The sequence below is a fragment of the Balaenoptera musculus genome, chromosome 12, assembly GCF_009873245.2.
Source record: "Balaenoptera musculus isolate JJ_BM4_2016_0621 chromosome 12, mBalMus1.pri.v3, whole genome shotgun sequence".
In the NCBI taxonomy this organism is placed as follows: Eukaryota; Metazoa; Chordata; class Mammalia; order Artiodactyla; family Balaenopteridae; genus Balaenoptera; species Balaenoptera musculus.
Genome location: NC_045796.1, coordinates 77063447 through 77091260, shown reverse-complemented (window position 1 = coordinate 77091260; position 27814 = coordinate 77063447). Strand labels below are relative to the sequence as shown.

Genomic DNA, 27814 nt, shown 5'->3' with positions numbered 1-27814 from the left:
CCTTATGCCACAAGTAAAAGATTGCACATGCTGCAACTTAAGACCCAGCACAGAAAAAATAATAAATAAATAAATAAATATTTTTAAAAAAACACATACACTCCCAACACCCAAGCACCAAAACATATTAAACAAATACTGATAGATCTTAAGGGAGAAACTGACAATACAATAATAGTAGGGGACTTCAATACCACACTATCAGCAATGGAAAGACTGTCCAGATAGAAAATCAGCAAGGAAATGTTGGAAGCACACTTTAAAACAAATGGACTAACAGACATATATAGAACACTACATCCAACAGCAGCAGAATACACATTCTTCTCAAGTGCACATGGAACAGTCCCCAAGATTGATCATACTGACCACAAAACAAATCTTAGCAAATTTAAGAAGAATAAAATCATACCAACTATCTTTTCTGACCACAATGGCATGAAAATAGAAATCAACAACCAGAGGAAAGTGAAAAGATTTATAAATATGTGGAAATTAAACAACACACTTCTAAACAACCATTAGGTCAAAACAGAAATCAAAAGGGAAATTTAAAAATTATCTCAAAACAAATAAAAATGGAAATACAACATACCACATCTTGTGGGATGCAGTAAAAGCTGAAAGTTTAGAGCCTTAATGCATATATTAAGAAATTAGAAAGATCTCAAATAAACAACCTAACTTTACACTTCAAGAACTCGAACAAGTTAAGCCCAAAGTTAGCAGAAGGAAGGAAATAATAAAGATCAGAGTGGAAATAAATGAAATAGAGATCAGAAAAACAATAGAAAGGATCAATGAAACTAAGAGCTGGTTCTTTGAAAAGATAAAAAAAATTGACAAACCTTTACTTGCACTAAGGAAAAAAGAGAGAATTAGAAGTGAAAGAGGAGACATTACAGCTGAACTACAGAAATGCACTGAATCATAAGCAACTAGTATGAAAGATTATATGCCAAAAAGCTACGTAACCTAGAAGAAATGGATACATTTTTAGAAACACACAACCTACCAAGACTGAATCAGGAAGAAACAGAAAATCTGAACAGACTAATGAGTAATGAGATTGAATCACTAATCAAAAAACTCCCAACATGGAGGAGTAAAGATCAAGATGGTGGAGTACGGGGACGTGGAGCTCACCTCCCCCCATGAACACATCAAAAATACACCTACAGGCGGAACAATTCTCACTGAAAACTAACTGGAAACTGGAAAAAGGACTGTACAACCAAGGCTGTAAGGAAGATACACAGGTAATCACACAGGAATGGAAGAAAAGCGATCGGGTAGGGACCTGTGCTCCTGGGAGGGAACTAAGAGGAAATAAGAAATTGCAAAAGTGGATACCCACCCTGGGGAGTGAGTGGGTCAAGCCACAGACTGGGTGTCCCAGTCCTGGGGTCCGATGTGGAGGAGACAAGCCTCCTGGACTGCTTGGACAGACAGAAAGGCTGGAGAAGCCTGGACTCTACTCATGAGGCGTGAGCACTGGCCTGCCTCTGACGCAGGGTGAAGAGAGGTCTGCTCTAGCAGCTGCCGGATTTCCCACAACCGTGCCACTCTGGGCCCCACTGTACCACACCTCAACACCTCCCTACCCCATAAACACAGAGAAACCATTCAGGCTCCCCTCCCCTGTGGAGCACAGTGGAGGCTGGGAACCGCAATCAGCTGTGAGGAGAAAGGGGGTCTTGCCTCTGAGGAGAGGTCTGGGTGGTTGCTGGGTTTCCCACAACCACCTCACCATGCACCCCAGCCAAAGCCAAGTGAATGCTCTGGCTCTACTCAGTCTGTGCCACTGGATGTGGGACAGCCACGACCAGGGAAAAGACTCTACCATGGGTTGCACCTGAAGGAGCCACAGACACCTACACAAGCAGTGCGTTGAACCTCTGTATGTGAAAGGCCCCACTTGCTTCAGCACTCCCTACTCTGGGGCAAAGGTCTTGGTGCTGGGAGAGAGAAAAACACACACTTAAAGGGAACAGAGGCAGCTTGAGCCTGACACAAAGTGCTTCTGCTTCAGCAACTTGGGATCAGACCCTGCCCCTGACAGAGAGGTGACAGCCACTGAACAGAGAGAAAGTCCCATCTCACACCAGGAGCCAACTCTAGCCCCTCCATCCCCAGTCACACCCCACTACCAAGGTAAGAGCTGCCAGCACAACATCAGGAAAGATGTGACTGGCATCCACATCAAATCCAGCCCTCCCATCAAAGGCACTGGGCATGTGCAGTCTGCATAGGGACACTCCCAAATAAGAACACCCCTTCAAGACCACAAAAGATCACTGCTTCACCTTAGTTCATAGAAGCAGAGAAAAGCAAAATTAAAAGGCAGAGGAACTATTCTCAATTCAAAGAACAAGAAAAAAACCCAGAACAAATAATGAAATGGAAATAAACAACTTAACAGATAAGTAATTCAAAACATTGGTAATAAAAAGCTTAACTGAATTAGGTAAAAGAATTGATCTAAACACTGAACATTTTAACAAGGAATTAGAAACAAAAAATAAAAAAACACCCAATCAGAAATGAAGAACTCAACAGTTGAAATAAAAAACACACTAAAAGGAATGAATAGCAGGTTAAGTAATATGGAAAAATGCATAACTGACCTGGAAGATATAATCATGGAAATCACCAAATCAGAACAGCAGAGAGAAAAACACATTTTATAAAGTGAAAGCAATCTAAGAGATCTCTCCAATAACATTAAGTGTTCCAACATTTGCATTATAGGGGTTCCAGAAGGAGAGAGAGAGAAGGGGGTCAAAAATGGATTTCAAGAAATTATGGTTGAAAACTTCCCAAACCTGAAGGAGGAAACAGATATCCAGATACAGGAAGCAGAGAGGGTTCCAAACAAGATGAACCCAAACAGACCCACACCAAGACATACAATTAAAATGGCAAAAGTTAAAGAGAATTCTAAAGGCAGCAAGAGAAAAACAAAGTGTCATATATAAAGGAATCCCCATAAGGCTATCAGCTGATTTCTCTGCAGAAACTTTGCAGGCCAAAAGGGAGAGGCATGATATATTCAAAATCCTGAAAAGGAAAAACCTGCAACCTATGATACTCTACCCAGCAAGATTATCATTTAGAATAGGAGAGATAAAGAACTTCTCAGACAAGCAAAAACTAAAAGAATTCAGCATACTAAACCTACCCTAAAAGAAATGTTGAAGGGTCTTCTCTAAATTGAAAAGAGGTAAGAATCTGTCGGAAAGGGAAAATCCCAGTAGGAAAGTCAAATACACAGTAAGGATTGAAGATGACTTAAATAATCCAGTATGTAGATTAAAAGACAAAAAAAGTATAAAAGCAACTATAACTAAAATAAACAGTTAAGCGACAAGCAGGAAGATGTAGAATATGATATCAAATACACAAAATGTGGGTTACGGAGGTAAAAAATGTAGATCTTTTAGAATGTGTTTGAATTTAAATGACTACCAGTTTAAAACAAGTAGATATAATTATGAGTCAACATATATGAACCCCATGGTAACCACAACTGGAAAACAAGTAATAAAATGGCAATAAGTATGTACCTACTAATAATTACTTTAAATGTCAATGGACTAAATGCTCAGATCAAAAGACATAAGGTGGCTGACTGGATTTAAAAAAAAAAAAAACAAGACCCTTGAATATGCTGCCTACAAGAGACTCACTTCAGGGGTAAAGACACACACAGTGTGAGCGGATGGAAAAAGATGTTTCATGCAAACAAAAATGACAAAGTGTGGGTAGCAACACTCAGACAAAATCATATCAGACTTTTAAAATAAAGACTACAATGAAAGACAAAGAAGGCCTTATACAGTGATAAAGGGATCAATACAAGAGGGTATTACACTTGTTAACACAAACACACCCAATACAAGAGCACCTAAACATATAATGCAAATACAGACATAAAGGGAGAAATTGACAACAATACAACAATAGTATGAGATGTTAACACTCCACTGACATCAATGGACAGACCATCAAGACAGAAAATCAATAAGGCACAGAGGCCTTAAATGACACAACAGACCACTTAGACTTAATTGATATCTACATGAGACTACATGCAAAAAAAGCAGAATACACATTCATATCAAGCACATATGGAACGTTCCCCAGTACAGATCACATACAAAGTCACAAAACAAGCCTCAACAAATTTAAGAGGACAGAAATAATTTCAAGCATCTTTTCCAACCACAGCAATATAAAACTAGAAAATCAACTATAGAAAGAAAAGTGGATAAAGAACAAACGTGGAGATTAAACAACATATTACTAAAAAAACTATGGTCACTGATGAAATCAAAGAGGAAATAAGAAAATACCTCAAGACAAATGAAAATGAAAACACAACTTTCCAAAATCTATGACATACAGCAAAAGCAATTCTAAGAGGGAAGTTCATAGCGATACAGGACTTCCTCAAGAGCAAGAAAAGTCTCAAACAACCTAACCCACCACCTTAAAGAATTAGAAAAAGAGCAAAGCCCAAAGTCAGGAGAAGGGAAATAATAAAAATCAGAGGAAATAAAGATTTTAAAAAAGTAGAAAAAGATCAATGAAACCAAGAGCTGCTTTTTTTAAAGATAAACAAAATTGATAAATGTTTAGCCAGGCTCACCAAGAGGAAAAGGGAGAGGACCCAAATGAACAAAATAAGAAATGAAAGATGATAAATAACAACCAATACCACAGAGATACAAAAAATCGTAGGAGAACAACTATGAACAGTTATATGCCAACAAACTGGACAATCTAGAGGAAATGGACAAACTTCTAGAAACATACAGCCTGCCAAGACTGAGTCAAGCAGTTTTTTTGTAATAAAAAAAAAACCCCCAGCAAACAAAAGTCCAGGACCAGATGGCTTTATGGGGAAATTCTACCAAGGATTTAAAGAACTTATATCTATCCTTCTCAAACCATTCCAAAAAAACTGAAGAGGAGATAACACTGCCATATTTATTCTACAAGGCCACCATTACCCTGATGCCAAAACCAAAACAAGACACTACAATAAAAAAAGTTACAGACCAATATCTTTGATGAATATAGATGCAAAAATCCTCAGGCAAAGTACTCGCAAACTGAATCCAGCAATATGTAAAAAGGATTATACACCATGATCAAGTTGGATCTATTCCAGGGTCACAAGGATGGTTCAATATTCGAAATCAATCAACGTGAACACCACATTAACAAAAGGAGAGATAAAAATCATATAATCATCTCAAAAGACACACTCGAAAAGCATTAGATAAAATTCTACATGCATTCATGATAATAACTCTCAACATAATAATGGCCATTTATGACAAACCCAGAGCCAGCATACTCAATAGTGTAAAGCTGAAAGCCTTTCCACTAAATTCAGGAAGAAGACAAGGATGCCCACTCACACCACTTCTATTTAACATAGTACTAGAAGTTCTAGCCACAGCAATCAGACAAGAGAAAGAAATAAAAGGCATCCAAATTGGAAGAGAAGAAGTAAAACTGCCACTATTTGCAGATGACATGATACATTACATAGAAAACCCTGAAGTCTCCACCCCAGAACTATTAGAATAAATGAATTCAGCAAAGTTGTAGGATACAATATCCGTATACAAAAATATGTTGCGTTTCTATACACTAATAATAAACTATCAAAAAGAGAAAGTAAAAAAAAATCCTGCTTAAAATTGCATCAAAAATAATAAAATACCTAATAATGAACTTAACCAAAAAGGTGAAAGACCTACACTCTGAAAACTATAAAACACGAATTGAAGATAAAAGAAGAAATGGAAAGATATCCCATACTCTTGGATTGGAATAATTAATATTGTTAAAATGGCCATACTACCCAAAGCAATCTACAGATTTAATGCAATCCATGACATTTTTCACAGAACTAGAACAAGTAATCCTAAAATTCATATGGAACCACGAAAGACCCCAAATTGCCAAAGTAATCTTGAGAAAAAAGAACAAAGCTGGAGGTATTACCCTACAAGATTTCAGATTATATTACAAAGCTACAGTAATCAAAACAGCATGGTACTGGCACAGAAACAGACACATAAATCAATGGAACAGAATAGATAGCCCAGAACTAAACCCATGCACCTATGGTCAATTAATCTATGACAAAGGAGGCAAGAATATAAGGAGAAAAGACAGTCTCTTCAATAAGTTGTGCTGGGAAAACTGGAAAGCTACATGTAAAATAATGAGATTAAGACATTTCCTTACAACATATACAAAAATAAACTCAAATGGATTAAAGATCTAAATGTAAGACCTGAAACCACAAAACTCCTAGAAGAGAACATAGGTGGAAGCCTCTTTTACATAAATCCTAGCAATATTTTTTTGGATCTGTCTCCTACGGTAAAAGAAATAAAAGCAAGAGTAAACAAATGAGACGTAATTAAACTTAAAAGTTTCAAACTTAAATCCCATTCCATAGGTTGTCTTTTCATTTCAACAGAAATGAAACAACCAAAACCAAACAAACAATCCGATCAAAAAATGGGAAGAATACCTGAACAGACATTTTCCTAAAAAAGACATACAGACGGCCAACAGGCACATGAAGAGATGCTCAACATCATTAATTACTGGAGAAATGCAAATCAAAACCAAAATAAGATATTGCCTCACACTTCTCAGAATAGCTATCATCAAAAAGAATACAAATAATAAATGTTGGCAAGGATGTGGAGAAAAGAGAACCCTTGGTGGGAATGTAACTTGGTGCAGCCACTATGGAAACCAGTAATGGAGTTTCCTCAAAAAACTAAAAACAGAACTACCACATGATCCAGCAATTCCACTCCTGGGTATATGTCCATAAACAAAACTAAAACACTAATTTAAAAAGATACATGCACCCAATGTTCATAGCAACACTTTTTACAATAGTCAAGACATGGAAACAACCCAAGTGCCCATCAACAGATGAATGGATAAAGAAGAAGTGGTATGTATGTATGTGTGTGTGTGTGTGTATACATGCACACACATAATGGAATATTCCTGTCATAAAAAAGAATGAAATTCTTCCAACTGCAGCCACATGAATGGACCTAGAGGATATTATGCTCAGTGAAAGAAGTCAGACAAAGAAAGACAAATACTGTATGATACCACTTATATGTGGAATCTAAAAAACAACACAAATGAATGTATATGCAAAACAGAAACAAACTCACAGATCTAGAAAGCAAATTAGTGGTTACCAAAGGGGAAATGGAAGGGGAGAGGGGCAAATTAGGGGTACGGGATTAAGAGATATAACCTACCATGTGTAAAATAGACAACCAACAAGGACATATTATGTAGCATAGAGAATTATAGCCATTATCTTGTAACAACTTTTAATGGAATGTAAACTGTAAAAATACTAACTTACTATCCTGTACACCTGAAACTAATATAATATTGTAAATCAACCATATTTCAATTTTAAAAATTTAAATTAAAAAAAACAAACCAAAAAACCTCCCAACACGGAAAACTCCATGACTACAGAGTTTCATTGGAGAATTCTACCAAACATTTAAAGAATTAACACCAATCCTCCTCAAACTGTTCCAAAATATCGAGGAGAACAGAACATTTCTGAACTCGGAAATTCTAAGAAGCCAGCATTACCTTGATACCAAAATCAGGTAAGGATACTACACAAAAAAAGAGAAAACTATAGACCAATATCCCTCATGAATATAGATGCAAAAATTCTCAACGAAATATTAGCAAACTGAATTCAAGAACACATTAAAAGGATTACACACCATGGCTTAGTGAGATTTATCCCTGGGATGCAAAGATGCAAATACAAAGATGCAAATATATCACATCAATAAAATGAAAACTAAAATTCATGTGATCATCTCAAAAGATGCAGATAAAGTATTTGACAAAATACAATATCCTTTTATGATTAAAATCCTTAACAGATTGGGCATAGAGAGAATGCATCTCAACATAGTAAAAGACATATACAACAAACCCACAGCTAACAATATACTCAGTGGAGAAAAACTGAAAGCATTTCCTTTAAATCAGGAACAAGAGATAAGGATATACACTCTCACCCCTACTATTCAATACAGTACTGGAAGTCCTAGCTAGAGCAATTAGGCAAGACAAAGAAATAAAAGGCTTCCAAATCAAAAAGGAAGAAACAAAACTGTCACTATCTCCTGATAATACAATCATTTATATAGAAGACCCCGAAGAGTCGATCAAAAAACTGTTGGATCTAATTAATGATTTCAGTAAAATGGTAGGATATAAAATCAATATACAGAAGTCAATTGTGTTCCTTTACACTAAAAATGAAGCAACTGAAAAAGAAATAAAGAAAACTATTCCATTCATAATAGCATCAAAAACAATAAAATACTTAGGAATAAATTTAACAAAGGATGTGAAAGATCTGTACAATGAAAACTACAAGATTTTGCTGAAATAAACCAAAGAACACACAAACAAATGGAAAGACATAACATATTCATAGATTAGAAGAATTAATATTGTTAAAATGGCTATACTACCCAAAGCCATCTACAAATTCAATGCAACCCCCATCAAAATACCAAAGACATTCTTCACAGAAATAGAAGAAACAATCCTAAAATTTATGTACAACCACAAAAGAATCCAAATAGGCAAAGCAATCTTGAGAAAAAAGGACAAAGCCAGAGATATCACACTTCCTGATTTCAAACTATACTACAAAGCCAAAGTAATAAAAATGGTATGGTACTGGCACAAAAATAGATACCAAGATCAGTGGAACAGAATAGAGAGTCCAGAATTAAGTCCCAGCATATATGGTCAACTAATATTTGACAAGAGAGACAAGAACACACAATGGGGAAAGGATAGTGTTTTGAACAAATGGTGCTGGGAAAACTGGAAAAAAGAGATGCAGAACAATGAAGCTGGACCTTTATCTTACACTGCTCACAAAAATTAAACTGAAATGGACTAAAGACTTAAATATAAGACCTGATACCATAAAACTCCTACAAGAAAATGCAGAGAAGAAGCTCATTGTTATTAATCTTGGCAATGATTTTTTGCACATGACATCAAAAGCGCAAACAACAAAAGCAAGAAATCAACAAATAGAACTACGTTAAATTCAAAAGCTTCTGAAGAGCAAAAGGAACAATTTACAAGTTGAATAGACAACATACAGGATGAGAGAAAATTTTGGCAAACCATATATCGGATAAGAGGCCAATATCCAAAATATATAAAAAACTCAGTCAACTCACTAACAAAAATACAAACAATCCAATTTTTAAAATGGGCAGAAGAACTAAATAGACATTTTTCTAAAGAAGGCATCAAAATGGCCAACAGGCACATGGAAAGATGATCAATAAGGGAAATACAAATCAAAACCACAGTGAGATATCATCTCACACCTGTTAGAATGGCTCTCAAGAAGGCAAGAGACAACAGGTGCTGGCAAGAATGTGATGAAAAGAGAACCCTTATACACTGTTGGTGGGAACATAAACTGGTCCAACCACTACGGAAAATGATAGGGAGGATCCTCAAAAATTTAAAAATAGACCTACCATACAACCCAACAATTCCACTTCTAGGTATATACCCAAAGGAAATAAAAACAGGATTTTCATGAAATACATGCACTCCAATGTTTATCACAGCATTATTCACAATAACCAAGATGTGGAAACAACCCAAATGTCCATCAGTGGATGAATGGATAAAAAGATGTGAATATATATACACATAACAAAATTTTTTTAGCCATGAAAAAGGAGGATATCCTGCCATTTGTGACAACATGGATGGACCCTGAGCACAATGTAGTAAGCAAGATAACTGAGACAGAGAAAGACAAGTACTGCACAATATCACTTATATGTGGAATCTAAAAAAGTCAAACCTGTAAAAAGAGAGTGTAAAATGATGGTTACCAGGGGATGAGGGCTGGGGGGATAACTGATGGTGTTTAAGGGTACAAACTTGTAACGAGGAGTAAATAAGCCATAGAGGCCTAATACACCATATAATGAATGTAGACAATAATACTGCACTATAATTATGTAACACTGATAAACGTCACTACAATGACAGTCATATTACAATATTTAAGTGTATCAAAGTAACACACTATACACCTTAAATTTATTTAAATTTATTATACAATGTTACATGTCAAATTTATTCAATTAAAAAATTTTCTTTTAAATAACTTAAGTTGTCAAGATACCATTTCTAACATCTGGATGAAAAAATGCCTTTTATTGATATAATTATAAAATTTTACTACAATGTAATAAGTGTTTACTTTAAAATATTATAAAATCACAAAGAATAGAAAATTTTAAAAAGTGACAGTCTATCACTCTGTGATAATCACTGCCACCATTTTGGTGTGTATAATTTGAGACTTTTATACATTTTTCTCAGTAAATAATATCATAAATGCCTTTCTATGTCAATAAACACACTAATACCACAAAAATTTTTAATGAGATAACATTCTGTTTTACAGATTATCAAAATTTATTTAATCATATTCTGCTGCTCAACATTTGAGTACTTCCAATTTTTCCTATGGTGAACATCCTATTACACATAAATTTAAGCTTATTTTTTATCATTTCCTCAGGGTAAATGTTAAGAAATTAAGTTTCTGGGTTGATAGACATTTATACGATTTTAACACTTTTCAAAAGCATTACCAAAATGCCTGCTGGAAAGATTTTAACAGTTTACATTCTCTTCAAAAGTCTAGTAGCCTTTATTTTACTATATTCTTGAAATAACTGGATATTGAAATTTTTAAATCTATTGGACTAGCAAAAAAGGATATTAATATTTTAATTTGTATTTCTTGGATTAATACTGAAGTTAATTTTTATGTTTATTGGCCATCCATAGTCTTTATAAACTTTTTATATAGTGTAATAGGAATTTAAAAGATAATGACACAATGGGGGAAAAAACAATATTGAAAAACAAAACAAAAAGGCTAAGAATTTTCCAGAAAGAAAAATATAAAAAGAAGATATAAAAAGATATAAAAAGAGAGATAGAGCCAGAAAAACCATCACGATAAAGACTGGATCAGGAAAGAATCCAATGGATGTTAAATTTTGATGCGGAATAAGATATATAAATTCCAAGTGGCTCACCACAGACAGCTTATTGGTTTCACTGAAGGGGAAAAAATAGTAATTGTATATATGGTGTACAAATCAAGCAATACATTGGTAAGGTGATCAAAATTAACATCAACAATAAAGGACAGGTGAAGATCATATACCTCTAGCTATGATATCTTAAGAAGGAAACTACATCACCTATTCAGTATTCTAGCCAAGAATACAAAAACCTCAGTCTAATAACAATAAAACATCAGAGAGCTGCAAATTAAGAACATTCTATTAAATGAAAAGGGATGGGGTACCATATTCTTCAAAAATGTGAATGTCATAAAAAAGACAACAAAAGTATGAGGAAATGTTCCAGATTAATGAAGGCTAAAGACATCTAGACAACCAACACACTACTTGACTCTAGATTGGACCTTGTACTAAAGGAGTAAAGTGGCATAAAAGACATTATTAAGTCAATTGAAAAAACTATATTGTGGAGAGATTCGAGAAAATTATTTTACAAATGTAAATTTATATCATAATTATACTGTGTTTATACAAGGGCATATCCCTATTCTTAGGAAATAAAACCAATGTATTTAGGGGTAAAAAGCATGATGTGTGGAACTTTCCCTCAAATAGTTTTTAAAAAATTTACATATGTACATGTATGTGTTCACATATGACAGAGAGCATGTGTACATAAGACAAATGGGGTAACATGTTAACAAAAGGTGAATCTGTGTAAAGAGTATGAGAGTGTTGTTAGAACTACATATATATTTGCAACTCTCTGTAACCTTAAAATTATTCCCATATAAAAAGTTTATTTAAATAAGTGTACCCTTAGATATTTGGAGGCAAAACAGGAAACCGCTATACTTAAAGAAAAAATGTTAAAAGCTACTGGAGTTAAAAAAAAAAAAATCAAGTTCTAAGTGATAATAACTGTCAACCTAGACTCCAAGACCCAGTAAAATTATCATTCAAGAGTGAAGATAAATTATGTACAAAGACTGGAAAATTTTACCACTCAGAAGCCCTCACTGAAAGAATGACCAAAAGATAAGAAAGACAATGAACCCTGAAGGAAAGGTGCAGTAATGAGAAACGGTGATATGCAAGTAACAATGGTGAGCAAAGAAACTAATGGTAAATCTCAAAAGCATGGTTAAAAAATTGAGGAGTTTCAAAATAAGGTAAATTAAAACAGACAATAATAATGTGGAAGATGACATGAGAAGAGACTAGAGAAAGTGTTCTACTGTCCTGAGAGAATTTGAAAAAAATATAGATATTAATTGCTTCAGATTTCCTTAATTCAAGTACACATATCTTAAAAATTCAAGGCTAAACTCTAAAAGAATAGTAGTAGAATCTGTCATTCTGAAATCAATGGAAAGTCAGGGTAAAGGGTTAAGAGGCAGGAACTAAAAAAAAGCAGCAGAAAGAAAAATGGTAATTTTGTTTTTAAAGATAACCCACATAGATCTAACTATCTCAGTAATCCCAACAAACGTAAATAAATAATTTTGTGGAATGAGATATTCTTATGTTGGATTCTTTTTAAAAATGAATTTAGTCAAATATTGTACAAGCACAGAGATAAAACATTAACACACAAAAAGATGAAAGTAAAAGAAAAAATATATTAGGCAAAAAAAAAAAAGTAGTGTAGATTAAATAGGCTTTAAGACAAAAAGCATTATTAGGGAGAGAGAGGAATTTTTATTCAACATTGGAAAAAAAAAAATCACCAGAAAGGCAAAACAACCCTGAACATGTTTTAGTTTCAATTCTGAACCTATAAATAACACAGCTTCCAAACATGCTACGTTTTTTGGCAAGATTTATCAAGAAAAAGAAGAGGTACATATTAACTACATTAGGAATAAAAATGGGGTATGTAACTATAATTTAAATTTAAACATCATAAATACTATGAAAAACCTAATGCCAACAAATACAAAATCTGAGATAAAATGAATAATTTTCCAGAAAAATATAAATTATTAAAACTAAAAATATAAGATCTGAATCAATCTACAAATGAAGTGAATAAGTAGAAAAAATTTAAAAAAACAAAAACAAACTAACAAGCACTAGATCCAGGTTTCAGAAGTGATAATGTACCAGATTTTAAGACAGAGATATTCTCTATCTTTTATAATCTCTGAAAGAGAACAGAAAGAAGAAAAAACTCTCCAAGTCATTCCCTGTGAGAACTTTTATAATCTTGATGCCAAAACTGGATAAGGACAGCTTGAAAAAAATACATCATAGACCATTCTTACATATGCATATTGCTGCAAAAATCCCAAATATTAGCAAAAGGAATTCAGCAATGTACAAAAATTACATCACAAGTAAGAAGCACTTCTCTCAAAAAAACAAAGTGTAAGAGTAGTGTAACAGTAAAAATATATAAATGTAATTTTCCATGTAAATTAAATGAGAAAAAAATACTTGATCACTTTAATAGACGTAAAAAAAAAAGGAATACGAACATTTGACAAAATTCTCCACTATCTGTGATTTAAAACAAAAATCTTAGCAAGCTAGTAATAGAAAAGCTAGTAATTCTTCATCTATAATACATATTATACACATACACAGAAAAGATCAAGAAGGATATACACTAAAATGCTAAAACTGATGATATCTGGGTGTAAGAATGTTTTTATTTTTCTCAAGTTTTTAAAAATGTATACGTGCTACTTATATAAAATAAAAGGACAATTTCTAAAAATACATTTAACTGTAAAAAGTCAAATAGGAAGAAGATATATCAACTTCAGAATAGTTACTTCTGAGGAGGGAGAGTAGAAGAGAGACGTTTTGGAGAAAGTGTACAGGGGGAACTTTAAAGTAACATCTTATTTTTTAAAATATGACCTAAAGCAAAATTAACAAAATATCAAGTAGGTAGATGAATGTTTTAAATATTATTCTCTTTTTTATATGTTCAAAATATTTCATAAGAAAAAAATTAAAAGCGCTTTAAGAAATTAAAGATATGGAATAGAAAAAGAAGAAAAATCTTTGGCTGGAAGGACTATGGGTGTTTTTCCCCTACTTCACTGTAAGTCTAAAAATGTCTTTAACAAACATTTTTATAATACAAAAGAAAAAGTTAACTGATTTTTTTCCAAAAGGAAAGAGCACAGAATTCTAACTCTTTAGAAGAGAGAAATAAAGGTTTACATAATTTAATTTTTGCAAGCAAACCCAAAGGATAACTGAACTTACCTTCACTTATTTTTTATTAATTGAGCAATATATACTTAAATAACAATACTCCATTTGTTAAAACAGGTCTATAAATGTCAGTTGTTTTATTCATTGCTCAGTGTTACTGTAACTCAATTCTGAAGGCTTAGACCCTTGTATAAGCAAGGAACCTATAGCTGTGGTCCCCAACCTTTTTGGTACCAGGGACCGGTTTCATGGAAGACAGTTTTTCCATGGACTGGGTGGGGACGGCTCAGGCGGTGATGTGAGCAATGGAGAGCAATGGCGAGTGGCAGATGAAGCTTCGCTCACTTGCTCGCCTGCCATTCACCTCCTGCTGTGCAGCCCGGTTTCTAACGGGGGGTGGGGGGAACCCCTGCCATATAGGAACAGTTTTTACACTCCTAGTAGGTGGTCATGCAGCCTCTGTACAAATACCTGTGGTGGCAGAAAAGCTCAATAATACAAAGGGTACTGATTTCATTGTCATTGGACAATTCCAAATATTAGGAAGCTCTTGTTTATAAATGAGTGGAAACCTGCCTCCCAGAAATATCCATTAGGTTCCTATTGCCTTCAGGAACATCCAAAAGCATATCTGTTTCCCCTCTTTCACACAACAGCTCTTTAAATACTGAAATAAGTTACATTTTCCCTTAATTTGAATCTTATCCATAATTCCATGCTTCTTCCACTGTTCCTTATATGCCAGTTCTTTGACCCCTTGGTTCTTCTGCTTGCTCTCTACAGGTCAGTTTGTTACCTAAAATTGGGTACCTGTTATCAGATGTGATCCGGCCAGTAAAATAAGTTATTATTACCTTGAGAGCCTGGGCACCACCATACTCAATTAACTTTTTTCTTTCAGTTATCTTTTTAAACAGTTATATGATTATAGTCTCAACTGAAACCTTAGACTTTTTAAAAACCTGAATAACTTTCAAGCCAGGTCTCCCCATATGGTATCCATAAAATGGATGGAAAAAAATTGAGGACTTAACAGTTAACTCGATTAAATTTTATCTTGCTTGTTTTCTGCCAGATTTTGAACCTAAGGAGATCAATTCAATCTCAGTCTTCTCATCCATCAAATTAGCTGTCCCTTCTATTTGTGAACCTGTCCACGAATGCCACTTTATTTTATTGATCTATCCATCCATTCATTCCTTTAAGAGACACTAATTCTAGCCAGATAGTGTATCAAATGTTGCAAATACAAAATCAAATAAGACTCGTTCTTGTCCTTAAGGAGCCCACTCAAATACACTGATAAACATGCTGAAAGGGACAGGGCCTAATATGGCACCCCAAACACGCACCTAGAAATGTTCTCTCCAAGCTGAAAGCTGTATATTTATTTGCACTCTTCGGGTTCAGTTACTGATCCAATTGTAATGCTTTCTAACATTATTTTCAGCCAGTCCACATTTCTCCACTAAATCACAAACATGAAAGATTTACTGTATCTACTGTGTATCAAGATATATTCTATCTACTATATATCAAGACATATCTATTAGAATCCAGTAGACATAGTATATACCTACAGAATATAGATGTATGTAATATATATACTATATAAGTGGTATAGTATAATCTGTAGTATATATTGTATAGTATAGAGTATAGCAAATAGTTTAGAATATGGATGTATACATATACTATATGTAAATAGTAGAATATAATAAAGTATACTTCAATGTACCAATCTAACAATCTCATGGGGAAAAAAGTGAGGATACTTCTAAGTGAGAAATATTTTCCAAAACATACTCAAAAATTTGGTAGAGATTGGCATTAAGTATACTGATTGATAATTTCTAACATCTACTTCCACCTGTCTTTGAAAACACTGGTACTTGTTTTTTGTTACTTTTCTTGCCTTTCTTACTCTTCCTAACTCCACAAAGAATACTGACAAAGATTCTGAAATCACATTCACAGGGTTCTTTAGTCCTCTGAGGTATAATTCATCTAAATCTGGAGACTGAGATTTTTAAATGAGTTACCCATCACTTATTATTTCTTCATCTGCCTTGAGAAGGAAAAGAAGCAAAACGTAGAATCCAAAAGTTATGTTTCCTTTGAGCATTTCAAGTGTTGAGTTTTAGTATAATTACTCTAATGAAACTTATACTGTTTTCTTTTAAAATGTTTGCAAGCCTTTGCTTACTCTGAGTTTTTGTCTTCCAACATTGTTAGATTTTACTCCACAGTATTCACCGCAGTTAGCGCCAAAAATAAAACAGATTTCCGAAGTGTTACCTACTCAACAAACTGCATATAGAAAATTAATATGATATGAGAGATTCTGAAAAAATGATTTGTTTCTTTAACAGCATGTGGATACTGATAAAATAGCCAAAGTTAATTTTAATATCTTAATTCATGCTATCGTTAAAAATTATGAAAAAAACACAAATGCACTATAAGAGGAACATATTATTCAGCTTTTAGATACATGATAAAATCCTAAAGCTTTTACTAAAATGATAATAAAATAATAGAGCAACAGAATGGGAGACAAAAGACTACAGTTCTAGTTCCAGACATGTGGTCCTAATGACCTGTGTGACTCTATGTGACCTAGAACATGGTAAATAACATCTCTCTGTCATAACCTCCTCAACTGTAAAATGCTTGAGTTGGACTAGACTAGAGAGTGCCCCATGAAGGAGTTTCATGGGCTGCCTCAGATTGCTGGGCAAGTGACTTTCTAAAGCTCTCTTTGCAGCCTAACTCACCAATCACCACACAGAATAGTTCAAGTTCACCCTTTGTCTGGTTTTCTATGAAGAACTGCTAAAATTTGAAAAACTGATGGACCAAATCAATAGTTGTAAACTTAAAAAAAAAAAAAAGAAATAGAATGCTTAAAGTCCACTGAGCTCAATTTGAAAACCAATGCACTAAACCATTTCTATAGTCCTTTCAAATTGTAGGATACTAACTGTAATGTACTTATTTTTAAATAGTGTACTTTTCCTTCAGTGTATTTTTTTTCAATTCATATATTAGGTGCCTGGTAAATACCAGGCACTGAGCCAGACTCTTTATGAATTTTATCTCTAACATGGTTCATCACCACCTGAAAGGTTTTACAGACTGAAAACAGAGGTTCAGATAATCTAAGTGGTAAAGAACATCATAAAGCTAACCCGGTATAGAACAAGACTTGGAACCTGGTTTATATAATGTATGTCCATAAAATTCCAAGTTTCATTAGGATTTAACAGCTTAAGAGGTAAGTATTAATTAACAAAATAATTAAAAGATAAATAATTGTTATGTGGCCTTGAATGCTAAGGCCATAATTTCTAACAACTAAGTTACAAAATTCAACAGTTTCCATATTAAAGATGCTTACATAAAAATGCATAAGTTTTAAAATCTTAGGTGATATTAATCACAAGGAAGGCCAATTTGATCCCTAAAAAAATAGAATAATTTACTTTATTACTCCAAGAAAAATAATTATCCAGCAAAATTCTTTAGGACCTTATATTAACAAGTAGTAAAAATGATTTTTAAATGACTTACTGATCCAGAGACTTTAACTTGCAGAAATTTTGCATTAGTATACTTATATATGCATGCAAAGACTTATGTTCACTGCCATGTATATTTAGACTACCCCCAGAACAAGAAACTAATATATACATTAATAAGGGAAAGGGGTTGGGCTTCCCTGGTGGCGCAGTGGTTGAGAAACTGCCTGCTAATGCAGGGGACACGGGTTCGAGCCCTGGTCTGGGAGGATCCCACATGCCGCGGAGCAACTGGGCCCGTGAGCCACAACTACTGAGCCTGCGCGTCTGGAGCCTGTGCTCCGCAACGAGAGAGGCCGCGATAGTGAGAGGCCCGCCCATCGCGATGAAGAGTGGCCCCCGCTTGCCACAACTAGAGAAAGCCCTCGCACAGAAACGAAGACCCAACACAGCCAAAAATATATATAATTAATTAATTAATTAAAAAAAAAAAGTACCTGAACCAGTAAATGATAATGGAGAATTATTTTAAAAAATTAAAAAAATAAGGGAAAGGGTCAACATATTATAATATATATACACAATGGAATAATACAAAACCTTTAAAAAGAATGAGAAGGCGAGAATGACATAACCAAGATGATGATGTAAGTTGTTCCTGACTTGGCTCTGCTTTACAAGAAAAACAACTAACAACTATGCAAGAATAAGACATCACTCAGAGAATCTCAGAACACGGGAGTGAGGCTGAAGCACCTCCTGCACCACACAGACCAAGACAGACTGAATTCAAGGGGGAGAGGAACAGCTACATGCTGACCGCATGGCCCTTTCCCCGGGCCAGCACAGCACCGTGCCTACAGCTCCTCCAGTGGCAAAAGAGAACACAGCGGTGACATCCAGCACCGCCAGCACCGGGGGTCACTTCATGGGAACCCCTACTCTGGTTTCACCCCAGGGGGATCACAGGAGCATCTGTGGGCTCAACCACTGGGAATCTGATTGTGATGGAGAAAGGGGGGAGGGGCTTCCAACAAGCAGCGCTCGGATCTTGGCGGACTGAGTTCCTGCCTGCAGAGCCCAAAGAGTAAACCCAACCAGCAGCTTTGCTCTTCTGCAGCCCAATTTGGTGGCACAGTGTGACGAGGGAACTTGGTGGGGCCAAGTCTGCCCAATTCGGGTCTTCCAATGAGGAGATCTGCCAGCCCTGGAGCCTGGTCTGCCCATGCCCAGCAGAAGAGCTGAGTCTTAGCTCCTCCCCCAGCCTCCCTACCAGAAATCCTGTTCAGAAAAAACTGGGGAGTTGCCTGAAGTGGGCTCTCCCAGTGCCACCCAGGCAGAAGTCTGGGTCACAGCCCCGCCCACCAGAGAGTGTGGCCCCCAGTCCCATCTGGAGGAAGGGCTGACAAGAACACCCAGAAGCTGCACAACCCAGCAGGTGAGTGGGCAGAACCGGTGGCCCCCAGAGCAAAGTCAGTAGCACTGTTCGGCCAGTGAAACTGGGGCACAGGCTGCCTTGTGTCAAGATGACAGAGAGCATTAGTGGCTTTGGGGGTACTTACCTGATGAGCCCGGATTGGGAAACTAACTCACAGCCCCACTTATTGCTGAAGACAGACTTCAGCCCGCCTGACCAGGGAACCTCACCAGAGCACACAGGGGGGCTGCAGAGCCCACCCAACAGCCCTGCTGACAGTGGCACGTGAACAGAGAGCACGGCCCATGGCTTTCCCTGTCTGCAGAGCAAAGCTGATGGCCTCACCTGATTAGAATACTCAGCGCACACTCTTGCCTGATTTGGGTCCCCAAACAATGCGGCACCCAGGCATCCTGTTACCCCACCAGGGCAGGGATGCTAATTCATACTCCCATCCACTGATGAGCATATCTCCCAGTCTGTACTGTCTAGTAAGCCTATCCAGAGAACCCAGGCAATAGTGAGGCCATCCTACAGCCTCACTTGGTCAGGGAACCAAGCCAGCAGTCCTATCCAGCTGCTCTCCACCAGTGGCACACCCCCACCACTCCTGACCTCAGAACTCAAGTAGTTGCCTTAGCCAAAAGTAGACCCTAAAAGCAGGCCCGGCCTGCTCAAGAACGTGACCAGCAGAAACATCCAGAAATCCAAATTGAGCCGACTCATGAAGAACTGTCTCTGCCAAAGCAAACCTGCAAAGTCTGGAAGAAGGCACCACTGGCTCAAATGCACAGATAACCAATGCAAGGAATCAAGGATCACCAAAAAAAAAAAAAAGATCAGGTAAATATGACACCACTGAAGGAAACTATTAAAGCTCTAATAACTGACCCTAAGGAAATGGAGATCTATGAACTGTCAGACTAAGAATTCAGAATAATCTTCTTGAAGTTTAGTGAACTACAAGAACACACAGACAACTAAAAACATTAGGAAATCAATGCATGAACAAGACAAGAAGTTCATCAAAGAAACAGAAACCATAAAAAACAATGAACAAACTGAAATTCTAGAGCTGAACGATACAATAACGGAACTGAAGAATTCAATAGAGAACTTCAAAAGCAGAGTCGACCACGCAGAAGAAGAAATTAGCAACCTGGAATTAGGACATTTGAAATTATCCAGTCAGAGGCGTCAAAAGAAAAGGGAATGAAGGGCTTCCCTGGTGGTGCAGTGGTTGAGAATCCGCCTGCCAATGCAGGGGGCACGGGTTCGAGCCCTGGTCTGGGAAGATCCCACATGCTGTGGAGCAACTGGGCCCGTGAGCCACAACTACTGAGCCAGCGTGTCTGGAGCCTATGGTCTGCAACAAGAGAGGCCGCGATAGTGAGAGGCCCGCGCACCGCGATGAAGAGTGGCCCCTGCTCACCGCAACTAGAGAAAGCCCTCGCACAGAAACGAACACCCAACACAGCCAAAAATAAATAAATAAATTAAAAAAAAAAAAAAGGAAATGAAAACAGTGAAGAAAGCCTATGGGACTTATGGGACAAAATGAAAAGAAACAATATTCAAATTATGGAAATTCCAGAAGGAGAAGAGAATGAGAAAGGGACAGAAAGTATATTTAAAGCAATAATGGCTGAAAACTGCCCAAGCTTGTGGCGAGAAACAGCCCTCTACATCTAAGAGGCCCCAAAGACCCCAGATAGGCTGAACCCTAATAAGGCTAGACTGAGACACATTATAATTATATTGTCAAAAGTCAAAAACAAAGAATTTTATAAACTCAACAACAACAAAAAAAGAGAGACATTACATACAAGGGAAACCCCACTAAAGACTGTTGGCAGATCTCCTAACAGAAACTATTCAGGCTGAAAGAGAATGAAATGACATATTCGAAATATTAAAAGAAAAAAATCCCAACCAAGGATACTATACCTGGCAAAGTTATCCTTCAGAAATGGAGGGAAAAACACTTTCCCAAACAAATGAAAGCTGAGGGAATATATGTATACCTGAATCACTTTGCTGTACAGCAGAAATTAAAACAACATTGTTAAACAATTATACTTTAATAAAATAAATTTTTTAAAAAAAACTGAGGAAATTCATCACCAGTAGACTTGCCTTACAAGAAATGACTACTGAAGTTCTTTGAGTAGAAGTAAAAAGATGCTAATTAATGTCATAAAAACAGAAGGTAGCACTGTAAAACTCACTGGTAATGGTAAATATATAGTCAAATTTGGATTCTGTAATATGGTAATGGTGGTGCATAATTCACTTACAATTCTAGTTTAAAGTTAAGGAAACAAACTCAGTAAAAATAACCATTACTACAATAATCTGTTATTAGTTACACACTATAAAAAACATGTAAACTGTAACATCGATAACCTAAAATGGGAGGTAAGGGAGAAGTGAATGTAAAGTTTAGGAATTTTACTGAAGTCAAGTTGTTACTAGTTTAAAATACAATGTTATAAGTTTAAGAAATTTTATGTAAGCCTAGTGGTAACCACAAGAGAAAACTCTACAGTTATTACCTCAGAGAACATGATAAAGTCAAAGCATAATGATACCTCAAGACATCAAAACACACACAAAAAAAGACAGCAGGATAAGAAACAAGGAACAGTGGATCTACAAAACAACCAGAAAACAGTTAACAAAATGGCAATAGTAAGTCCTAACTTATCAATAATTACTTTAAACATAAACAAGTTAAATTCTCCAATCAAAAGACACAGAATGGCTGAAAAATTAAAAAACAAGATTCAACAATATGCCACCTACAAGAGGCCATTAGCCTTAAAAGACACACATAGACTGAGAGTAAAGGGATGGAAAAAAATATTTCAAGCAAACGGTAATCAAAAACAAAGCAGGGAGAGCTATACTTACATCAGACAAAATAGTCTTTAAACTAAAAATGGTACAAAAAAAAAAAACAAAAAAAACCCACTACATTACAGTTTGCACATTCTAATCACTTTCCAGTATCACAAGAGAGATTTTTACTTATATAATAGTCCTAGAGTATGCAGCTGGTAAAACCAGAGGCTACAATCCAGTATTACTGCTAAGAGACATTTTTTATCCACCAATGTTGTACATGTATGAAAATGGTGTACTGTATACTTTAACACGCCCCATACTTTGTACTGGAGAGTACAATAATGTAAATCCTAAAAGCACCACTATTTTAGCATAATAGAACAAAGTCCAAAGAGCTCCTATATAGACTACTCCAGATAACTTCACTTCTTTGATACTTGTAGCTTATTGTAATTTTTTAAAAATAAATTCAAGGTCATTATCATTGTAAAAAAAAAAAAAGACGAAGAAGGTCGTAATATAATGAAAAAGGGTCAATACACCAAAAAGATATATCAGTTGTAAATATTTATGCACCCAACATCAGAGCACCTAAGCAAAAGGAGAAATAAACATCAATATAATAATAGTTAGGGACTTTAATAACGCACTCTCAACAACAGATAGATCATCCAGACAGAAAATCAGTAAGAAGACCACAGATTTGAACAGTACTATAGACCAAATGGACCTACCAGACATACACAGAACATTCTATCTGACAACAGGAGAATACACATTCTCCTCAAGCACACATGGAAGACCACATGCTAGGGCAGACCACATGCTAGGCCACAAAACAAGTCTTAGCAAATTCAATAAGACTGAAATCATACCAAGTATCTTCTCTGACAATGGTATGAAATCAGAAATCAATACCAAGAAGAAAACTGGGAAATTCACAAAACATGAAAATTAAATAACATTCTCCTGAACAACTAATGGATCAAAGAAAAACTAAAGAGGAAATTTAAAAGTATCAAGACAAACAAAAATGGAAACACACCATACCAAAACTTATGGGATGCCCCAAAAGCAGTTCTAAAATAGAAGTTCAGAGCAATAAATGCTGACATTAAGAAGCAAGGAAGACCTCAATAAACAACATAACTCCATGGCTAAAATAACTAGAAAAAGAAAAAACTGAGCCCAAAGTTAGCAGAAGAAAGGAAATAATAAAGATTAGAGCAGAAATAAATGAAGTAGAGAACAGGAAAACAATAGAAAAGATTAACCAAACTAAGAGTTGGTTCTTTGAAAAGATAAAATTGATAAACCTTTAGCTAGACTAACCAAGGAAAAGAGGCTCCAAATCAACAAAACTGTATGAAAAAAGGAGACATTACAACTGATATCACAGACATACAAAGACTCCTAGGAGGCTACTATGAACAACTACATACCAACAAACTGGACAACCTAGAAAATGTACCAATTCTTAGAAACATACAAACTACCAAGCCTGCTAGTTCTATTTTTAGAGAAACCTCCATACTGTTTTCCACAGTGGCTGCCCCAATTTACACTCCCACCAACAGTGTATGAGTATTCCCTTTTCTCCACATCCTTGCCAACACTTGTTATTTGTGTTATTTTTGACGACAGCCATTCTGACAGGTGTGAGGTGATATCTCATTGTGGTTTCAATTTGCATTTCTCTAATGATTAGTGATGTGAGCATCTTTTCATGTGCCTGTTGGCCATCTGCATTTTTTCTTCAGAAAAATGTCTATTCAGTTCTTCTGCTCATTTTTTAATCAGGTTGTTTGTTTTTTTTCATGTTGAGTTCTGTGAGCTGTTTCCACAGATTGGATATTAACTAACCCCTTATTGGTCATACCATTTGCAAAAACTTTCTCCCATTCAGTATGCTGTCTTTTCATTTTGTAGATGGTTTCCTTTGCTGTGCAAAAGCTTTAAACTTATTTAGGTCCCATTTGTTTATTTTTGCTTTTATTTCCTTTGCTTTAGAAGACAGATCCAAAAAAAATACTGCTACGAGTTGTCAAAGAATGTTCTGCCTGTGTTTTCCTCTAAGAGTTTTATAGTATCCAGTCTTACATTTAGGACTTTAATCCATTTTGAGTTTTTTTAATCAATATATAGTGTTAGAGAATGTTCTAATTTCATACTTTTACATGGAGCTGTTCAGTTTTCCAAGCATCACTTATTGAAGAGACTGTCTTTTCTCCATTGTATATTTTGCCTCCTTTGTCACAGATTAATTGACCATAGTTTGTAGGTTTATTTCTGGGCTCTCTATTCTGTCCCATTGATCTATGTGTCTGTTTTCGTGCCAGTACCATACTGTTTTGATTACTGTAGCTTTGTAGTATAGTCAAGTCTAAACTACCATATGACTACCATATGACCCAGCAATTCCACTCCTGGGTATATATCAAAAAAAAAAAAAACACTAATTCAAAAAGATACATGCACCCCAATGTTCATAGCAGTATTTACAACTGCCAAGATGTGGAAGCAACCTAAGTGTCCATCAAGAGATGAATATATATATACCACATCTTCTTCACACACACACACACACACACACACACACACAAAATGGAATACTACTCAGACATAAAAAAGAATGAAATTTTGCCATTTGCAGCAACATGGATAGACTTTGAGGGCATTATGATAAGTAAAGTAAGTCAGACAAAGACAAATACTGTATGGTATCACTTATATGTGGGATCTAAAAAATACAACAAACTAGTGAATATAACAAAAAAAAAGCAGATTCACAGATATAGAGAACAAACTAGTGGTTACCAGTGGGGAGAGGGAAGGGAGAGGGGCATTATGAGGGTAGGGAATTAACAGATACAACCTATTAGGAATAAAATAAGCTACAAGGATATATTGTACTACATGGGGAATATAGCCAATATTTTATAATAACTATAAATGGAGGAAAACCTTTAAAAATTTTGAATCACTATATTGTACACCTGTAACTTATACTGTACAGCAACTATACTTCAATTATAAAAAACAAAAACAAAAACAAACTACCAAGACTGATTCAAGAAGAAACAAGTCTGAATAGACCGATTACTAGTAAGGAGATTGAATCAGTAACCAAACTTCCAATGAAGAAAAGCACATGACCCAGATGGCTTCACCAGTGAAGTTTGCCAAGCATCAAACTCTTCCAAAAAATCAAAGCAGAGGGAACACTCCCAAGCTCATTTTACAAGGCCAGCATCACCCTAATACTAAAGACAGAAAAGAACAGTACCAGAAAATAAAACTACAGATCAATATCCCTGGTGAACACAGATGCAAAAGTTCTCAATAAAATACTAGCAGACCAAAATCAGCCCCATATTAAAAGGAACATTCACCATGATTAGGTGAGATTTATAGCTGGGATGCAAAGATGGTTCAATACATGCAAATCAATAAATGTGATATACCACATTAATAGAAGGAAAGAAAAAAATCATATGTTCATCTCAATAGATGCAAAAAAAGAAGCTGAGGAAATTCAACATTTGTTCTTGATAAAAACTCTTAACAAATTAGAAGAATTATTTCTCAACATAATAAAGGCCATATATGACAAGCCCACTACTAACATGATACTCAATGGTGAAAGCTTGAAACTTTTTCTCTAAGATCAGGAATAAGACAAGGATGCCCACTCTCGCCACTCCTATTCAATACAGTACTGGAAGTCCTCGCCAGAGCAATCAGGCAAGAAAAAAATAAAAGGCATCCAAATTAGAAAGGAAGAAGTAAAACTGTCTCTATTTGCTGATGACATGATTTTATATACAGAAAATCCTAAAGACTTCAGCCAAAAAACTGTTAGATCTAATCATTGAATTCAGCAAAGTTACAGGATACAAAATTAACATACAAAAAATCAGTAGCATTTCTATACACTAACAAATTAGCTGAAAAAGAAAGAAAATAATCCCATTTACAATAGCATCAAAACAATAAAATACTTAGGAATAAACTTAACCAAAGAAGTGAAACATCTCTTCTCCGAAAGCTACAAGATACTGATAAAGAAATCAAAGAAGATATAAGTAAATGGAAAGGTATCCAGTGTTCATGGATTGGACGAATTAATATGTTAAAATTGTCCACACTTACCCAAAGCCATCTACTGATTCAATGCAATGCCTATCAAGATTCCAGTGGCATTTTTTTTTTTACAGCAGAAAAAAAATCCTAAAATTTATAATGAATGGCAAAAGACCCCAAAGAGCCAAAGCAATCTTCAAGAAGAAGAAAAAGCAGGAGGCATCACACACATCCTGACTTCCTGCTAATACTATAAAGCTATAGTAATTAAAACAGTACAGTAGTGACATAAAAACAAAGAGATCAATGGAACAGTATTGACAGCCCAGAAGTAAACCCAAGCATACACAGTCAAAACTAATTATTTGACAAGGGAGTCAAGAATACTCAGTGGAGAAAAGACAGTCTCTCCACTAAATGGTGCTGAGATAATTGGATATTCACATATAAAAGAAAGAAACGAGACCCCTATATTACACCACTCACAAAAATTAACTTGAAATGGATTAAAGACTTAAATGTAAGACCTGAAACCATGAAACCCATAGAAGAAAACACTGAAAATAAGCTCCTTAATATGGGTCTTGGCAATAATTCTTTGGATATGACACCTAAAGCACAGCAACAAAGTAAAAAATAAACAAGTGACACTACATCAAACTAAAAAGCTTCTGCACAGCAAAGGAAACAACCAAGTGAAAAGACAACCTACGGAATGGGAAAAAATATATGCAATAAGAGAATAATATCCAAAATATATAAAGAACTCATTCAACTCAACAGCAAAAAACACAAATAATCCAATTTAAAAAATCGGCAAAAGACATTAATACACTTTTTTCCAAAGAAGATATATGAAAGGCAAACAGGTACATGAAAAGATGCTCAACATCACTAGTCATTGGAGAAATGCAAATCAAAACTGCAACGAGTTACCACCTCACACCTGTTAGAATGACCATCATCAAAAATTGAGACAACAAATGTTAGTGAGGATGTGGAGAAAAGGGAACCCCTGTGCACTGTTAGTAGGACTGTAAACTGGTACAGCCGCTATGGGATACAGTATTGAGGATACTCAAAAAATTAAAAATAGAGCTACTGGGGGCTTCCCTGGTGGTGTAGTGGTTGAGAATCTGCCTGCCAATGCAGGGGACACGGGTTCGAGCCCTGGTCTGGGAAGATCCCACATGCCACGGAGCAACTAGGCCCGTGAGCCACAACTACTGAGCCTGCGCGTCTGGAGCCTGTGCTCCACAACAAGAGAGGCTGTGATAGTGAGAGGCCCACGCACCACGATGAAGAGTGGCCCCCGCTTGCCGCAACTAGAGAAAGCCCTCGCACAGAAACAAAGACCCAACACAGCCAAAAATAAATAAATAATTAATTGAAAAAAAAAAATAGAGCTACTATATGATACAGCAATTCCATTTCTAGGAACATATCCTAAGGAAATGAAAACACTAACTCAAAAAGATATCTGCACCCCACGTTCATAGCAGCATATATTTACAATACCCAAGACACAAAAACAACCTAAGTATCCACTGATGTCCATTATTCATCAATGGATAAAGAAG

The 27814-nt window shown here is 35.6% G+C and overlaps 1 protein-coding gene across 2 annotated transcripts in view; it reads right to left on the bottom strand.

The window, feature by feature from the left end:
• Positions 1-27814, bottom strand: part of LCA5 (lebercilin LCA5) — a 62676-nt gene that overhangs the window by 10251 nt on the left and 24611 nt on the right. The window lies entirely within an intron of this gene.